Here is a 20,389-nt window from a genome sequence, read left to right on the forward strand (position 1 = left end):
AAAGTGTTTACTGCTTAACCTGCTGATCAATATTTGGATTGCTTTCAGTATCTGGGTATTATAAAGAAAGGTGCTACTCAGCTTAGAGAACTACACAGTTGAGAAAGACAATGTTCTTATTCCTACATCAACGTGAACAGCAGTTAAACTGAAAAAGCTGCCCTTCAATAAATTTTCTTCAACACATCAGGTAATTAAAGTTGTAGAACTCTTTGTGTGTGTCAGTTTGTGTGTGAGAGAGAAGGGAGGAAGGGACACAGAAAAAGTGAGAGATCCTACATAATTGACCATAATTTATGAGGTGCTGAAATATATACAAGGACTTAGTCCTGAAGGACAAGGTCCACATTAGATGGAGAGGACAACTTGGTGCACCTACGTATGGATATATATTTATATAAATATCATTGTCTAATAATACAATAATATACATTAGAATAAATATGGTGGAGAGTAAAATATGTCAGTGATGAAAAACCCCACCTCCAGCACCTTTTTTCCCCTCTTGCACCTGCCTTAATGTGTCCTGAGCGCCCCTTGGTGACCTGAGCACCCCCTGGTGTCCTGAGCTTCCCTGCCGGGAGGTTTGTGTCTGGCCTCACAATGACTTCCCCCTCTGTGTCTTTTGTATAAAAATCCATGGTGGTGTACTCATTGCACATGTAGCTCAGCTGTAGGAAAAACTGCTTTCTGAATGTGTATCTGGAGGTGGTGACTGGACTCTTGAGAAGCGGGTGGTACTGTGTGCTTCCTCATGACCTACACACCTGACCCACTTCAGCTCCTTCCCTGGGGGCTGGCAGATCCAGCTCCAGGAGGAAGTACTGGTTATGATCGGAAACCCAGAGGCAGCACAGGTGAAGGAGAGGGTCTCTGAGGGCTTTAGTAGAACATGACTGCACTGAAAAACACAATTTTTGTCATACGCAGCACCTGAATGACATTTTGATGAGAACGATCCCAGGCTAGAAGCATCAATAACAAGGTTGACATCAGTGTAAGGTTGGACAGGCAGTTGCTGTGCAGATATTTTCACAGAAATAATTCTTTTATTGTTGTGGTTGCCTTTGTGCAAGGTTGTGGCTTTTCTGAGTGTTATAAAACTAGCTCTTGTTCTCAGGGATATAAGTAATTCTTTTATTGTTGTGGTTGCCTTGTGCAAGATTGTGGCCTTTTCGAGTGTTATAAAGCTAGCTCTTGTTGTTAGGGATATAAGTAATTATTTTGTTGTTGTGGTTGCCTTTGTGCACAGTTGTGGCTATTCTGAGTGTTATAAAGCTAGCTCTTGTTCTTAGGGATATAAGTAATTCTTTTATTGTTGTGGTTACCTTTGTTCAATTTGTGGTTTTTTGGAGTGTTATAAAGCTAGGTCTTGTTCTCAGGGGTATGTGCATGAGAAGCTTCCATAAATGGCCTTCCCCAGCTCCATTTGTCAGGGTTTGAACACAAGGGACTCCAGTTGGATTCCGACAACTTTTACAGGCTCTTCTAACACTACCGGTGAAGAAGGTGACTCTGTGACAGTTTACACAGCACAGGATCAATTCCACATCCTCACCCCATTTTGACCAAAGAAGTTTATGCCCTCATTCCTAATGGCCACATGCATTCCCAGATGCGTCTCCAGAAAACAGAGTGGAGTGTCCTGAATAATGAGAGAGAAGAAAGTCTCAGCAGCCTCTCCCAATGGCTGCAGGAGTCACAGCCTGAGCCCCACCTAAGCTCCAGGGAAAGGGCTTGAGCCCCAGGATTTAGACCACAGGAACAACATCCTTTTTTCCAGAAAGCAGGAAAAGCAAATGGAAAAGCGAGAACCACTAAAAATGAAAATCAGAAAGCACCAGATCATTGCTGATACTCATTTGAATATTTTCAGGAGAAATGTCATACATAAAACCTGTGAGGTCCTACATGACACTGAACCTGGTCCAGCCTCTCTCTTGGCTGTAATCAAAATCCCTAAAAGCCATTCTAGTCAGGGAATCCCATTGAGGTTCCTGTCCTGAGTCTGACTGGAGAAGACTCACTGGGCACCCCTGAGCTTCCTCACGACTCTGATGCTGGTGCCCATGGTTGAGGAGTTCTCATTCCTGTAGGTGGCAATGTACATATTGTGCATGTGAGAATGAGTCCTCATATTACAATGATTAAAAATATATATGTAGAGATGACATTGGTGGGCACAGAAATCTAAAATTAAAGAGTTTCCCTAGAGAAACTGTCAGAAGCAGAGGAAGTCCCAAATCCTGACAGGAAACAAACCCCAGCCTCCATGTGAACCTGCTCTGGGGTTGACTCTGATGAATGGGTCCTGAGCGCCCCCTTCAGTGATTTCCCCCAACGTTCCTGCAGGAGGTTTGTGTCTGGGCTCACACTTGTGTCCCCTCACAGGATTTCTCACACAGTAATACACGGCCATGTCCTTGGCTTTCTGTCTGTTCTTTTGCAGATACAGGGACTTCCTGGAATTGTCTCTGGAGATGGTAAATTGGCCCTTCACGGAGTCCACATAGTGCATCTTACCACCATTCCAACTAATACTCGAGACCCACTCCAGCCCCTTTCCTGGAGCCTAGAGGACCCAGTTCATGTCACTGTTACTGAAGGTGAATCCAGAGGCTGCACAGGAGAGTCTCAGGGACCCCCCAGGCTGGACCAAGCCTCCCCCAGACTCCACCAGCTGCACCTCACACTGCACACCTGCAAACACAGAGACATCCTGGTCAGAAACTGCCACACATAGCCACTGTTCTGTCAGTCATGTCCCCTCAGACTCAATATCCTTAGTTCTCCATGAATTACCTTTTAAAATAGCAGCAAGAAAAACCCAGCTCAGCCCAAATTCCATGGTAATTTGTTTATTGCTGTTGACCCAATAGAAACACCTGAGAATCCCAGGGCTGGGGCTTCTCTCCCAGGGCTGCAGGGTCAGGGCTGGGCTGCTTTTCATCAGAAAAGGGAGGGTCCTATTTGCATGTCTCCTATTACATAGCAAGCTCTGAAGTGGGACACCCGAGGAGAGGACTGAGCCCAGAGTAATGAGAGTGAAACAGCAAACCTGAACAACTACAGATAAAAAAAAAAAAAAAAAAAAACTCAGCATATCAGAGTTGATATCATGGAGCAAACATGAACTGAAAATTTGAGGATAGGGGTTGATAGGGAGACCCAGGATGCATATATGAGTGTACCTGGGGCAGGTGTCACTCCATGGCATTTAAGCTAACCTGGAAACATTTAGAGTTCCTTGAGGATGTGCGTATTAACAGTGTTGGAGTGTGAAGCTTCTAGAGCCATATATTGTTGCAGGCTTTCCTTACAAAGTTTGAAATATCCCACATGACCTCACACTCACACAGTGTGACCTTACACATCCCCAAGGTCACCTCACATGTGCCCTGAGTCACCTCACACATCTCCAATGTCACCTTACACATCCCGCAGGTCACCTCAGACATTTCCCAGGTAACCTCACACAAGTCCCAATTCACATCTCACATCCCACAGGTAACCTCACACTCACCCAAGGTCACCTCGCACATCCCCCATGTCACCTCAGATGCACCTTAGGTGACCTCACATGTGCTCAGGTCACGTCACACATCAGGCAGGTCACCTCACATATTCCCCATGTCACCTCACACACACTCCTGCTAAGCTCACACATCCCCCACGTCACCTCAAATGCACCCACATCACCTCACACATTCCCCAGGTCACCTCACATGTCCCACAGGTCACCTCACACATCCCCCAGGTCACCTCACACATTCCCCAGGTCACCTCACACGTCCCACAGGTCACCTCACACATGCCTTAGGTCACATCATACATGCCCAAGTCACCTCATGAGTTCCCCGTGTCACCTCATGCATGTCCAGGTAACCTCACATGCACCCAGGCCACCACACATGCACCCTGGGTCACCTCACATGAGCCCAAGTTCACCTCACACATACCCCCAGGTAACCTTACACATCCCCCAGGTCACCTCACTGTCACGTGACCAGGTCACCTCACCTTCATACAGGTAGGTCGCTTCACACATGCTATGATACATGTATACATCATGGAATTTTGTTAATCAAGCTATTTAACATATCCATCACCTCACAAATGTGTAATTTCTTTTTTTTTTTTTTTTTTGAGACTGAGTCTCACTCTGTCGCCCAGGCTGGAGTGCAGAGGTGCGATTTCGGTCACTGCAGCCTTTGCTTCCCAGGTTCAAACAATTCTCCTGCCTCAGCCTCCCAAGTAGCTGGGATTACAGGCACCCAACACCACGCCTGGCTAACTTTTGTGTTTTTAGTGGAGACAGGGTTTCACCATTTTGGCCAGTCCGGTCTTGAACTCCTGACCTTGTGATCCACCCACCTCAGCCTCCGAAAGTGCTGGGATTACAGGTGTGAGCCCCCACTCCCGACCTGTATAATTTCTTAGTGGGAAAAATTTTAACATTTACATTTTTAGCCATTTTGAAATATATAATGCATTCATAGCCATATTTTCCATCTTGTGCATTAGAACACTGCAACTTACTCCTTCTGTCTAACTGGAACATTTTACACTTTGACCAAAATCTCTCCTTTTCCAGTCCACCCCTCCAGCCCCTGGTAACCAACATTCTATTCTACTTCTGTGAGTCTACCATTTTAATGCACTACAGTGAAATCACGAATTACTTGTCTTCTGCTCCTGCTTGTTGCATTTCACATGTGGTCCTCTAGGGTCATGATTGCTGTCGCATTTCAAAACCAATCATGCCTGTTCAAGAGTCTGCCAAAGTCTTAACTCATTTGAGCCTTAACTCAAAAGTCCACAGTCCAAGGTCTCATTTGAGATGAGGCAAGTCTCTTCCACATGAGCCTGTAAAATAAAAACGAAGTCAGTTACTTCCTAGAAAGAATGGGAGTTCAGGCATTGTGTAAATACAGCCATTCCAAATGGAGAAATTGGTCCAAACTACGGGCTCCATGCAAGTCTGAAATCCAGCTGGGAAGTCAAATCTTCATGTTCCAAAATAATCTTCTTTGACTCCATGTCTCAAATCCAGGTTACCTGATGTAACAGGTGGGTTCCCATGGTCTTGGGCAGTTCTGCCCCTGTGGCAGACCTTTTTTAAAACTTTTCAAATGAAAAGTTTTAAAAAACTTTTGCAGGGCACAGTCTCCCTCCTGGCTGCCTTCACGAGCTGGCACTGAGTGTATGTGGTTTTTCCAGAAATATGGTGCAAGCTGTCAGTGGATCTACCATTCTGGGTTCTGGAGGGCAGTGGCTTTCTTCTTACAGCTCCACTAGGTGGTACACCAGTAGAAACTCTGTGTGGGATTTCTGACCCATTTCCCTGTCACACTGGGACTAAAGGCACTTGCCACAATACCTGGCTATTTTTTGTATTTTTAGTAGAGACGGGGTTTTACCATGTTGGCCAGGCTGGTCTTGAACCCTTGACCTCAGGTGATCTGCCTGCCTATGACTCCCAAAGTGCTGGGATTACAGGCCTGAGCCACCATGCCTGGCCAAGAGTAATATGTCATTTAATGATGTATTTGAAAACTTCATGGTTCTACAAACACACATACATACACAACAGCCCAGCAAAGACACATACATATGCCCATGCAAAAGTGAATGTATATCTAAACACCAAAATAGCACACCTATTTGTTTCATATTTTGTAATTACTTAATTGAATTTAAACTGTGTTTGCAGTTTGAGGTTGTAGTAGAAAATAATGCTCTTCTATGTGTATGTCTACCTATTCCAATACTAAAAAGACAAATATATTTAAATACATGTTTTGTTAAAGCTGAATGTAAATGCTGTTCTTGCCAAATATGTCACTCAAATGTGCAATGGTATTAACTTTAAATATCAGTCTGTTTTTAATAAGTTGAATAACTAATAAGACAAACATTGTATTACATTATTTGTTAAATTTAGATTGTAGTTTTCATACCAGGAAAGATAAAATTGTTTCATTTGAAAAATTAAAAAAAAACTTTTTTGGATGAATATTCAATACAAACTCTAGTATTTATTTGTCAATATTCCTTTATGATAGAGAACATCCAGGATAATGAAACTGAACACAGCCCATGATTTTCAGGGCTCACTCACAATGGCATCTTCCTAGAGGGTGGTCTCAGAGGGTCCAAGCACATGGGGATTTGGACTTCATCATCAAAACACTAGTGAGCCCCAGGGCTGAACACACAGAGGGCAGTAGGAGCTGCAGAGCCCACTCTGTGGTACTTAGGGAAATGAAGGGATGGTCTGCAGGACCCTGGAAAAGGGTAAGTAGGGCAGAGAGTCTGCAGGTAGATGAGCATATTCTAAGGAGTACCATTATCCTCTAAACTTGGTTGGCTTCAGTGATTATGAAGACAAGGGAACTGATTCACCAGACTTGGAGGTCAGAAAGTAAAGTGACTTTCTTTTTCCTTCATGGAGACTGAGGAAGGTAAAATACTTTCAAAGAAAAAGGGAAGATGGAGAAACAGTCTGAAAAACAGGACACCTGAAGCCAACCAAAATGGAGAACAAGAGCATTTAAAGTCGTGTTTAATTTCCAAAAACAGCAGATGAAAGAAAAAGAAACAAAATACCATGTATATGCTGAGTTAATGTTAAAAAACATGTACAATTGTTTGACTATTACAGCACAAAAATACAAAACTCTAATCATTGAAACAGTTTATATTGAGGATATACATTTTCTTTAAATAGGGTCTCACTCTGTCAATGAGACTGGAGTGCAGTGGCACAATCACAGCTCACTGCAGCATTAACCCCCCAGGCTTAAGGGCTCCTCCCACCTCAGCCTTTCAAGTAGCTGCTACCACAGGTGGAACCATACCCAGGTATTTATTATTATTATTTTTGTATAGAAAAGACCTCACTGTGCTGCCAGGCTGTTCTAAAAGTCCTGAGCTCAAGTGATCTGCCTGCCTTAGCCTCCCAAAGTTCTGGGATTATAGGTGTGATTTTTATAATTTTACTATTTTAATAATAGTATTATTTTTAATCAAGAGAATATATAAATAACCTATTTTAAAAATTGTCCTGAGAGATCATTGCTAGTATTACTTGGAAAATATGCAGCATTAAAAGTTGAATTAAATTCCTGTTCTAAGTTAATGTTTTGTAGGTAAAAGTAATCATGGATTTACAAGGAAGAAATGGTGAGAGATCCTGGGGAAGACTTTTGCTTGACCAGGTCGGGAATCACCAAGGTTTAAAAGAAAACCACAGCTTCTCAGGCTCCCGATTTGGAGCTGCTTCCTGAGAACCCCCGTGTACTGAGCGCCCCCTGGTGGTTCTGAGTGCCCCTGGTGTCATGAGCGCCCCCTCGTGGTAGTGAGGGCACTGTGATATCCTGAGCACCCCTGATGCTTCTGAGCGCCCCCAGGTGTCCTGAGCGCCCCCTGCTGGTTCTGAGCTCCCCCAGGTGTCCTCAGCACCCCCTGGTGGTTTGAGCGCCACCACCCCCCCGCCCCCGGTGTCCTGAGCACCACTTGGTGGTTCTGAGCGCCCCCTGGTGTCCTGAGCGCCCCCTGGTGGTCCTGAACACGCCCTGGTGACCTGAGTGCCTGCTGGTGGTCCTGGGCAAACCCTCGTGTCCTGAGTGCCCCCTTGTGATTCTGAGTGCCCCCTGGTGTCATGAGCACCCCCTCATGATCCTGAGCACCCCCTAATATCCTGAGCACCCCATGGTCCTAAGCACACCCTGGTGGTTCTGAGTGCCCCCAGATTGTCCTCAAGGCGCCCTGGTGGTTCTGAGGAGCATCTACCATGCAGCTCCCTCCTGTCTTCCTGCAGAGATTTTTCTGTTGGGGCTCACACAGATATTCCCTCTCCTGTGTCTCTCACAGTATTACAAGGCCTTGTCCTTGACTTTCAGTTTGGTCCCTTTAAGGTAGACTGCACATTAAAAGGTGTCGCTTGGGACTGTTAATTTATTTATACGTATGGAGAGTAACTCTGAGAACTCCCACTTGATCACTCACTGTTTCTACCTACATAAATCCCTGTCATGAAGCTGGCTGGACCTAGCTCATTGCTGTAGCCAGTAAGGGTGAAATCAGGCTTTGCATGAGAGTCTCAGTGAACCACTGGGTGTACAATTTTTCCCCCTCTGACTCCATCAATAAATTTCACACAGGACTTCTGCAAACACTGAGGAAATGGAAGAACGGCCCCATGTGGAGCAGCCGCACCTGGACCTGATTCACAAGGGACACTAATATTGAGGGTGATGAGAAGGGAAGCCCAAATCAGTGCAGACCCCACGGTGTGGACACTGAGGAAGGGAAGAGACATGGGTTGGCTCCTCACCAGGGCCTGAAGGAACAGGGGATGAGCTGCCTTTCATGAGGAGGGGAGGGGACACATTTCCTTGTCTTTCTTTTTGTGGTCTTGGGTGCACCGCTCAGCATTGCTCATCCGTCCTCTGTGTCTCCATTTCAGGGGGGCAGGGTCAAAGGACTCATGGGTCTGGATGCACAGGGTTAATCTGCTGATTAGTCTTTTTTATTTTCTAGTGTGGACCCTGTTCAGGTATCTTCACAGTAGCAAACATTATCAAAAAAATACATCCAGTAAGAACTTAAAAATACATTTCCAGAGAAAACGGACACCAATCTCTAATTGGTGCATTTAGAGCTACAAACTACTGTTCTTGACAATAAGGCAAAGTTAAGGTACAATAAAAAAAATGCAGATCTACACCTTGTCAGGGAGGGATTTTATAATTATTATCTTGAGATCATTTTCCCATAAAACAGTTCAACATTGGATATATCTGCTTGTGTCAGGAAACAGTCACTGTGGAAATATGTGTACTTATCAGAGTGAAGAGTTCACATGCAGACATGTTTGTTTGTCTGAGACAAGAGTCCACATGAGGAAATGTCATTACCAGAGGAAAGAGTAAATGTAAGGACATACGTGGTGGTCTGAGGAAAGAGTCCATGTGGGGACATATGTCTTTGTCTGAGGGAAGAATCCACGTGAGTAAAGGTGTGTTTGTCTGACGGAAGAGTCCCCATGTTGACAGGTGTGTGTACCCATCTGCGAGTAAATGCCCATTCAGGGACAGTGTGTGCCTGAACTGAGCTGAAGTTTGGGGAAAATCTTTATCAACCAAGGAAAGAAAAGAATTATCTGGGTTATATGCTTGTCAGGAAGAAAAAACCTGGGTCACGTTGAAAATTGATTTTTTTTTTAAATTAAAGGTCTTTAGTGAATGGTAACATCTTATATGCAAATGAGGAAAATTACTTCATTCTTTTTTGCATGCATCTCATGATATCCCCACCCTCACCAAATAAGTTATTAGATAACTTTATACAGTCTGCATTTAATCCTGGGTTTAATGAACTGCTAAATACTTTTTACAAAAATTGTATATATTTAGGTTTATATTTTCCATCACACAATTATGAGCTTAGACAAATTAACTGCATCATGTCTCAACCATTTTATAGCACTAAAAATAATTTTACTATTCTTAAACGGTGCCATTTTTACTTATTTAATACTCATTCTCTAAATTCCTTGAATATCCTCTATCTGTTTACTTGACTATAGTTTTGGTTTATACCGAATTTCAAATAAATGATATTATACGGTGTAATTGAAATGACTTCACTGAAGAAAGTAGAAAATGAAGTTGCTAGTCTAATTAACTTTGAAAATGAGGAAATTCTGTATGTTTAAAATGTAAAGAAACTACACATAGCACTCTATTCTAGTAGATAAACATATTTCCAATGAGCTTTACATTTCTGATACCGCTATGCATGTGTCCTAAAATTGTGCAACCAGGTAATAATAAGGCAATTAGTGGGATAGGATTCCTCACTTTAAAGTGGATGGTTATGGACAGTCAAGGAAGGAAGGCTAGAAAGGTCCACGTGGTAGCATAGTTGGGTCAGGAGACCAGTGTGTTCTCATTTTTAACATAATAAAGTTACAGAAGATTAGGTACATAAGTAGTTTTGATGCATCCATAAACATGGGTTCATATAAACATGCACGTCTGCTAGGCCAGTAGGTTGAGAGGTCCTAGAAGTAATTATACACGGTATCACAATTTTTTTTATTTTACTGCTATTCGTTAACGTTAGAAACAAGCAAGCTTTAGAAAAATGGCTAATTCTATGTACAAAAGAGGTAATATAGAAAATGAACTTAGAATTTGTTGTAATACAAGGAAACAGGGAAGTGTTCAAAAACAAAAGGATGAGGTGCACTGTAAGGATACAGGATCCAAACTAAATGAGCTCCCAGGACCTAATAAAGCTGTGGTGATTTGAACAATAAAATGAATAATATAGCATGGATCTTCTTCAGAGTATGAAATATATATTCATAAACCAACACACATATTAATAGATGATTATGAAAATAAATATTGGGAAGACGAACACATGTCCTTACAGAAGTATTCCAAATATCTGAGGTGAATAGTCCTCCAATCAAGTAGGTGAAGTTTAAACACTCATGAGTTGTTGTGGCCTGAGCTTAGACACATGGAAAAAATAATCACTATTTGTGTATTCTATAATGAGACTTCAGATATAATGCCAAAAACATAATCTATGAATGAGTACAATTTTACATGTTTTTGAATCTAAATTTGTACAAACACACACATACACACACAGACACATGCACACACACACATATGTTTCTGCAATACACACTGATAAGGGAGTAAAGACAGCTACAGACTTGGAAAGAATACTTCCAAGTCACATATTTGTTAAATGAATTCTTTTAATTTGTTAAATGACTTTTATAAACAATATGCAAGTAAACTTACAATGAATCAAAACAAAGCAATGCAGTTAAAATGAACCAAATATCAGGAGAGGCATCTCAACAAAAGTTATAGGAAAATTGTTAAATATGAACTTTTTGAGGGACATGTGCATTTAAATAAAAATTAGATCCCATTACTCACCCACTAGATTGGTTAAAACACACAACTCTCATAAGGATACATGGCAATATGAATGTGGAAAACCAAGAACTATCATGCATTGATGGTGGGAATTCAAAATGCTACACGCACAAAAGGAGATTTTTTTGGCATTTTTAATAGATATAAATGCAGACTTAAAATGTGATTTTGTGTCTGTATTCCAAAATACTTACAGCACTGATTAAGAAATTAATGTTTACAGAGATACCTTCAGAGGAAGTTCTATATTAGTTTCATTAATTTGATTCATTCTCTTATCATTGAAATTTGTTTACAGAATAAATGTTGTATGAAAAATCTCTCAAATAATTAAAATTTCTCAAATACACATTAATATTGTTCCTTTTCTTTAATGACTTAATGTCATTTTCTAAGCAAATCTTTAATCTAATAATCTTTGTCATCTCCTCTGTGTCAGCACAGGTGTCTTCTTCCTGGGGTTTCTGACACTCTCAGGATGTGGGTTTTTGCACTGTGTCTCTCACACAGTAATACACGACCATTTCTTCAGATCTCAGGCTGCTCAGCTCCATGTAGGCTGTGCTCGTGGACCTGTCACTGGTAATGGTGACTCTGCCCCAGAACGTCTGTGCACAGTGTGTGTTATCATTGAAATGGTTGATTCATCCCATCCACTATGCCCTTGTCCAGGGCTTTGTCACACCTACTGTGTAAAGTATTTGGTGAAGGTGTATCCGGAAGCCTGGCAGGAGACCTTCACTGAGGACCCAGGCTTCTTCACCTCAGCCCCAGGCTGCAACAGCTGAACCTGGGAATGGACACCTGTGAGGAGAATGGAGGAGTTGATAAAAGCCCCCTTGACTGAACTCAATCCCCTCCTCATCACTGGTACTTGGGAGCCCCTTATCTGTGGCAGCTGCCACCAAGAAGTGGATCCCCCAGGTACAGTCCATGGTGAGGAGCTGTGTTCTCAGGGGCTTCTATAGAGCAGGGATGTGGTTGTTGGGTGATGCTCTCAGGGCACAGACATCCAAATTTACCTCAGTGGATCTCAGGTTATTTGCATATTCATGAGATAGCATTTCATAGCACAAAGCCTGGTTAATAATAAGAAAGGGAAGATAAATGACACATCAGATTTACAAGAGTGAGATGCTGATGGTCCAAGCCCTATTCCTGTTTGAGGAAATGCATGCCCTGCTCCATTTATGAACATTCATGAACAGAGGTCCTTTCACAGAAGAACAATCCCCCTCAGGACACGCTCCTCACTGTGAACCTACATTTTATAAGCACAGAGACCACCTGGATAATTTCTGGAACCATCACTCTCCATGACACTGAGCAGGTGCCTTGGTTCTGTCCTGGATCCATCAGTCACCAGCACAGCTGACTGATGACTGAGGAAGTTACTGCTGATGTCCCACGTGAGTGACCAGCAGGTCCCTCTGAGATCTGCTGGGCACTCCTGAAACAGTGTCTCCAGCACCTGCCTGGTGTTCAGATCCCCCAGGATCTTCAATAGAAACACTCTTGTTTACAGATTTGCTCTGTGATGTGTGATTAGAGATGATTTTCTCATCTCAGGAACAATAAGAATCAGAAGCTGAAATGGTAGTTTCAAATTCTTTATGAACTCATTGCTCCCAAAATATTTGTCAAGGAATTTGTGTTTTGAATAATTTGGGGTTAATTTTGGACTCAATTTATTGGAATTTTTTGAAGTATTTATGTATTTTCAATTAATATCCATAGGTCCTCATCTTTACATATTGATATCTAACTCACCTGGTCTGTGCCCCCAATAGCCCAGACCCTGCCTTGCAAAGAGGTTCCTGCTGGGACTTACAAATCATTTCCCCCAAGCTTCTCTAGCCCAGCATGAAATGGTTGTGTCCTGGTTTATCATACTCCTTCAGTGACACCATATGCTGCTGACACCATCTCTTGAAACAACTGATTAGCCTTACTAAACCTATTGAACTCTGCAAGGAGACCCAGAGCAAGGATTCAATGACACAGAAGGGAGCCCCTTCTCTGAAGCTCCAGATTCACTTCATTAGTGGAACCAAAATGAAGACAAAAACTTACAGGAGATTTGGGAGTGCCGTGTTTCTTCACTGGGCTCTTGCAGTTGAATGTTGCATCTGAGAATACCAGCAGGTGCAGATACATTCAGATGAAAGCCCACTCCATATCCACTATTCCAATAACACACATTTTCCCTTCTTCCTAATATGTAGCTTTTAGGAAGTGCCTCCTATGCTGACACTAGGCCCGGTTATCTGACTTTCTTCTCCTAGAGATTTAAAGCAAACAGGATACAGGTGGAGACTTGGGAAGTGCATGCAGGTTGTTATTTTCACTTTCTCAGCTAGGAAACCAGCAAAGTCCCCATAATAAAAGAAGCTGAGATCTATGATGGCATTTACAAGATGTTGGTCTTAAAAATCATGATGTCAGAGGCTTCACATTGCTCTACTGCCTTTGTCTCACCCTCTGTCATTGTCTTAGTGTTTCTGTATTCTCCTCAGATAGAGTCTGTGCATTGCCACACTTTCATCTTTAATCCATAGTCATCATCCTAGTTAGAATGGATTGTGCAGTGCAGGTAAGCACTGCCTGTTCTTCCAATGGAAACCTAGAGTTTCGATAGGCTTCCTCTTCTGGGCTGTGACCTTGAAAAAGCATCTCCAGGGGAAAAGCTCATTTTTGGCTGTTACTCCCTTTTGTGGTTTTGGCCTCCCTGGACTATTTACGTACATCTTACCCCTTTTGGCTAACTTTACTCATTCATATGATAATGGAAGAATGGGAGAGAATCTGGAATGGGAGATTTGTCTTCCTTCACATAGGATAAGGTTCTGGAAAAGTCATTCCCTTTAGAAGCTTTTGAAGTAGGTTCCTGATATAGTTTTCTGTAATTAATCATCTTCATTTCATCTTCAATTCTGACCCACAGGAAATTTATTTGGATTGTATATTTTAGAATCTGGAGGTTTCTGGAGAGAAAGTCCAGAAACCTTAGAAGTATAAGACCCTCTGGAATGGTCACATTTACCGAGTCCACATTTGTCTTTCAGACGTCCATAGTGGTTACCATATAAGTGCCCTCAACAGCTTGTGTCTTCTGCAGCTTCTGCAGTTTCTGCACCAGTTAAGCAAGTGCTAACTGCAATTCTGGACATGCCCATCTCTCCAGTTTTTGGAGTGGGTAATATTTCTTGCAATTTCAGTTATTTAGTAGACTCCAAAATGTATTGACATTCAGATTATGCAGATTTATTTTGACATAAAATATGACGGTGATGAAATTTATAATCAATATTTTGGAGCATAAACCAAAAGTACAATCAAAGGTCACCTTTGATGTGTTACTGGAGGCAGAATTCTGACCTTATTACATGTAGGTGGCACATCTGACATAAATAAACAGGCAAGAAAACAGAGAAAGGACATGGCACAACACTGTGCCATGGCACAACTCTGGTTGCCCTTAAAACTTTCTCCTTCATTTCAACCTTGGTGAATCTGACAATTATGTGTCTTAGGGTTGCTCTTCTCAGGGAGTATCTTTGTGGTGTTCTCTGTATTTCCGGAATTTGAATGTTTACTTTCCTTGCTAGGTTGCAGAGGTTCTCCTGGATACTATCATGAAGAGTGTTTTCCAACTTGGTTCCATTCTCCCTATCACTTTCAGGTATACCAATCAAACTTAGATTTTTCTTTTCACATAGTCCCATATTCCTTGGAGGCTTTGTTCGTTCTTCTTACTCTTTTTTTGTCTAAACTTGTCTTCTATTTTTATTTCATTAATTTGATCTTCAATCACTGATATCCTTTCTTCCACTTGATCAAATCAGCTGTTGAAGCTCGTGCATGCATCACAAAATTATTGTCCCATAGTTTTCAGCTCCCTCAGGTCATTTAAAGTCTTCTCTACACTGTTTATTATAGTTAGCCATTCATCTAACCTTTTTTCAAGGTTTTAGCTTGCTCGTGATGGATTAGAACATGCTCCTTTAGCCTGGAGAAATTTGTTATTACTGACCTTCTGAAGCCTACTTCTATCAACTCATCAAAGTCATTCCCATCCAGCTTTGTTCTGTTGCTGGTGAGGAGCTGTGATCCTTTGGAGGAGAAGAGATGCTCTGTTTTTTAGAATTTTCAGCATTTCTGCTCTGGTTTCTCCCCATCTTTGTGGTTTTATCTAAGCTTTGTCTTTGATGATGGTGACGTACAGATGGGGTTTTGGTATGGATGTCCTTTTTGTTGATGTTGATGCTATTCCTTTCTTTTTTTTTTTTTTTTTTTTTTGAGACAGAGTCTTGCTCTTGCCCAGGCTGGAGTGCAGTGGTGCAATCTCGGCTCACTGCAAGCTCCGCTTCCTGGGTTCACGCCATTCTGCCTCAGCCTCCCGAGTAGCTGGGACTACAGGCGCCTGCCACCACGCCCGGCTAATTGTTTTTTGTGTTTTTAGTAGAGATGGGGTTTCACTGTGTTAGCCAGGATGGTCTCGATCTCCTGACCTTGTGATCCGCCTGCCTCGGCCTCCCAAAGTGCTGGGATTATAGGCATGAGCCACCGTGCCTGGCCATGCTATTCCTTTGTATTTGTTCATTTTCCTTCTAACAGTCAGGTCCCTCAGCTGCAGGTCTGTTGGAGTTTGCTGGAGGTCCACTCCAGACCCTGTTTGCCTGGGTATCACCAGCAGAGGCTGCAGAACAGCAAATATTGTTGCCTGATCCTTCCTCTGGGAGCTTTGTCCCAGAGGGGCACCCGCCTGTATGAGGTGTCTGTTGGCCCCTACTGGGAGGTGTTTCCCAGTTAGGCTACACGGGGGTTAGGGACCCACTTGAGGAGGCAGTCTGTCCATTTTCAGAGCTCAAATGCCATGCTGGCAGAACCACTGCTCTGTTCAGAGTTGTTGGACAGGGACGTTTAAGTCTGCAGAAGTTTCTGCTGCCTTTTGCTCAGCTATGACCTGCCCACAGAGCTGGAGTCTGTAGAGAGAGTAGGCCTTGCTGAGCTGAGGTGGGCTCTGCCCAGTTCGAGCTTCCCAATGCAGTGGCTCAAGCCTGTAATCCCAGCAATTTGGGAGGCCAAGGCCCGGGTAACAACAGTGAAACTCCATCAAAAAAAAAAAAAAAAAAAAAAAAAAAGCTGAGGGGATTGAGGGGATTTCTATGCAAAGTGCGGATGGTGTGTTTTAATTTCTCCTTGCTTAATATAGTATAATGTGAGAGGAGATTGATAAAGAGAAAACTATTGGAAAATGTGGAATCAGGTATTTTATAAATGAAGAAGGTTCTCCCATCTTCTGGAAACCCCATAATCTTTTTAAAAATGAAGGAATTTTAAGATTTATTTCTACATTCTAGATACATGCCTAATATAAACTTGGATTTAAGTGCAAACAGAGATACATAGAAGATGAAAATTCTGCAGCAGATCATTTGCCAAATAGGCAGTTTTATACCAGTTTGTAATTTTACCTAAGATTCAAAAAATAAACGACAGAGAGATCCAAATAATAAATTATAACATTTCAATGCTAGACAACTGGTTGAGAGGCGCTTGAACTGACATTATTCTGATGAATCATACCTCAATAATAAAACTGTATTGAATGGTGTACCTGTTCAAGAGGCTGCTTGAGTAAATAGTTTCTACCTCCCCTACTTAGGAGTCCTGCCACAACCCAACATGCTCTAAAACCTGGGGGCCACTGAGAACAAAGACAGAAGTTTGAATATTATGAAGTTATTATGAAGTTTTTGAGAGATCCACAATCACTGATGGGGTGATTGGTGACGGTTTTCTCTAAGGGCCTAGGCTTGGAAGAGTGTGGCTCTTTGTTATGATGAACAAAGAGCTGTTTTTTTGATGAGTAGATGGCAGCAAAGACCATCAAGGAAAATGAAGAAATGGGGAAATATGGTCCAAACAGAGGGACAACATAAAGGTCCAGAAACTGGCATCAATGAATATAAAAGCATATGGATTTCTTGGCAGAAAATTTAAATATTACTATCATGTTTAATAAGCTAGTGGCAGCATGCAAGAACACTGTGAGAATTTTAAGAGATAAAAAAATTTAAAAGAGAACTAAAAAAAATTGGTGTTGAAGAATATAATAAGTCAGCCAAAAATTTTTAGACAGCACACTGTAGGAGAGGCTCAGGCTTTCCTTCCCCCTACAGGAAGTAGCCCTGAAATTTCCTTAGACGTGAATCACTGTTTCCTCCCACCCACCTTCTAGATTCTCCTCAGAGATTCTCCCGACTCCAGAGCTCATGTTCTCACATGTTGTGCGACTTTGGGTTAAAACACACCTGAAACATTTAATGGCTGTTGTCCTTGATCATTTGATCATCATCTGCATTTTAATTGATGTGATTTTTTTAAACCTCAGTTTGAAGGAAAGAAAAAAAAATCTATAGACTCTATCTAGGCCAGAATTACTTCTCTCTCTTTCCCTTGGTAGCTGCGAATGTAGCCCCAAATATGATAGGAATCAATAAACACTGCAGCTGTTACAACACTTTCTTGGTCAGCTGTTCCAACAGTATGAGAACCACGGCAGCACAATTATTTTATGGGACTAATTCTGTTCCTACTGGAGACACATTTATTCTTATGTACCAGGACCTCCAGTCCATCGCAGCCTATGATTATGGAGAAGGAAAGAAACATTCTTCAAATTTTCATCATACATGTGGCAAGAGAAACCGATATTTCTGTCCACTGCTTTCTAGACCCAGGTATTGTAGCTCCTGGCCATGGGACACTGTAGTGCTCTCTGTCTGGGGGCATTTAAGCATCCTAGAGAATAGTATTATCCCCAAAATGGCCCTTCTTTATTAAATTTCCTACTATAAAACGGAAGCATAAACTACCTGCTGTTTATCTCACATCAGACTGTGGAGACCCAAGTCAATGTTTCCATTGTTCTGCTGCGGCCTTGTTTCTGGTCAACTGTGAGGGAGAAAGAACTGCTGGATCACAGACTCTTGTTCCCGTGATCACATCTCCTGTCCCTTAACTATATCTACATCCCCTCATGTCAGAACACATTGTGCAGTGTCTCATTCTAGGAATAAGATATTCAGTAACTTGGACAGTGACTCTAGTAGCTTCTCTATGATTAAGAAAAATACATGTGAAGATAAGAGTTAATTCTTCTAAGTATAAATGACTACCTATCAGGTTTGGGCTTTGACTAAATTTTTTTAATTTTCTCCTTATGACTGGTGGGTATCCCTACAGGGTGTAATGATTTTGTTAGACAAATGTGATATCTATCACTATCAGCTCAGGCACTCGGTGAGAGGTGCTGGTCAGTCTGGTTGGCGGTATCTGTGCTCAGTCTTTATTGTACGTTAGGGAATGTGCTGATATAAAGAGAGAGGATGCTATCACTTGTGTGGCAATAATGAACAAACTGCAGAAAATCATCGTACTATGAGGTCTCCATACCCTCCTTTGCAGCAGAAGAGATTTCCCTTGCTTTCAGCTGCTGGTTTCCTTACATTAAAATTTATTGCATTTCCTTTTACTGCACATTTTTTTAAATTCTAAGATATTGTCTGCTTATTTAATTAAAGTAAGCACCAATACATTTTAAAATTATCAATTACCTGTATAAGAAACATAAAATGGGTGTGGTGAAGATGCCGAGTAGAGATACTAGAAAACAAAACTAATAAAGAAACACATTGTGTAAGTTTAGAGTCGTCACTGAGCACTGAAACCATGAGGAGCTTGTGTTGACTTTTATATTATTGAAAGTCTATTATATTTGACATCCAGAAGGCTGATCACACAAGTGAGAAAAATCTGTAGAGTGGTCCACACAGATCAGAAATTAGAAAGTGATAAAGTCACAAACTTGCACAACCTGCAGACATTCAGTGTATTCAGCATTCAGCTCTTCCTATTTCTTCAGTAAAATAGATGGGTTACATCTGCATGGAAAATGGGACAAGTATTTTGTAAGCTGATTCTCCTGGGAAGTTGCTAATGAAATCAGTCAAGTGATGCTCTGACACAGGATTGTGAAGAGGACGTTGACCCCTGGTGGTCGCTGTCATCAACACAGGATGCTCAACGCTGGTGGGTGTCTTTGTTACTGTTTTGTTCACAAGAGATTTTAAGCTGTCATGTGCTGCATGCAGGTGACATGACCTGCATGTCCTCAGATGAGGAAAATAACATGACCACACAGTAGATGAGAAAATTGAAGACCTCACTTCATCAACCACATTCCATTGATGAGAACTGTTCACACAGAGAGCCAGGGATGAGCTGGGAAGAGGAAGGGGCTGGGGAAGATCATCCATAGATGGACCCATCCAGCCTGCTTGAACTCCCTGTGGAAGGAGGGTGTAAATGTTTGTCCTCAACTGATAGCCAGTATTTCAAGACCTTCACAAGCCTTCAGAAAAACAGTTTTCATGAACAAGTGCGCATACGTTACTCAGAGATGTACTTGTCATCATTTATCCTTCCTCTCTAGGCAGCACCACAGTAGCATGTTCTCAGAATTCTCCCTGATCCTCTGTGAGTTCCTGGTGCAGCTCCTGGAGGAAAAGCCTGCATGAGGGAGGGAGCCCTTCTCAATTGCAGCCCTGAGGCTGTCCCCAAAGTGCCATCAGCTCTCCTACATCCCTCTCGAGCCTCTGCTCTCTCTCCCTTCCACCCCCACCCCTTGGGCAAGCAACATCTGAAAGTCTGGCTGTCTGGCCGTGGCCTGCACTCTCCCTCAAAGCGGCCCTCCCCCAGGTCACTGTCCTCCCTTCGATGACATCACACACCCACCCTGCCCTCCTGCTGGGCTGAGGCCCTTGGAACCTACTTCACCGGGTCCTCTTCTCTCTTCTCTCGGAGGCCATGGGGTTTGCCTGAGGTCCAAATGGGTTGGCCCTCTTCCCTCTGTCCTGGGTCCTTGAGTGGCCCCGCTTCTTTAGGCCATCTATGAGTCACTTCTCTAATGCCCCTGTCTCCAGACCAGCTTCAGTCAAAGGCTGGGCCAGAGAAGACCCTAGTGAGAAACTTCTGATGAGCAGTGTGACCTTGCCACCTCAAGGGTACCCGCCCACCGCCCCTGGTCTAAGCACAGGTGACACCGCCTGTCTCCCCCAACCACACACACCCCTTGAGGCTCCTCCTCCAAGCCTGGGTAGGGACACTGCCCCTCCCTCACCCAGGAAGCTCAATCTGGCTTGGGCCAGAACTGCTTTTCTTCCTAAAGCTGGAGGGATGGCCGCGGGCTTAGCTTAACGGGATGAGCCATCTGGGGACTGCAGTGTCCACGATCAGATCAGGGAGCTTGAAGTTGAGGGGGGCACACTTTACCTCCCAGGCCAGGAGAATGACCACTTCCTTCCCCACCCCACCCCCAGGCTACTCTTGCCCTAGAAAATTCTAACCAAGCT

The sequence above is a fragment of the Pan paniscus genome, chromosome 18 (genome assembly GCF_029289425.2).
Source record: "Pan paniscus chromosome 18, NHGRI_mPanPan1-v2.0_pri, whole genome shotgun sequence".
Taxonomy (NCBI): Eukaryota; Metazoa; Chordata; class Mammalia; order Primates; family Hominidae; genus Pan; species Pan paniscus.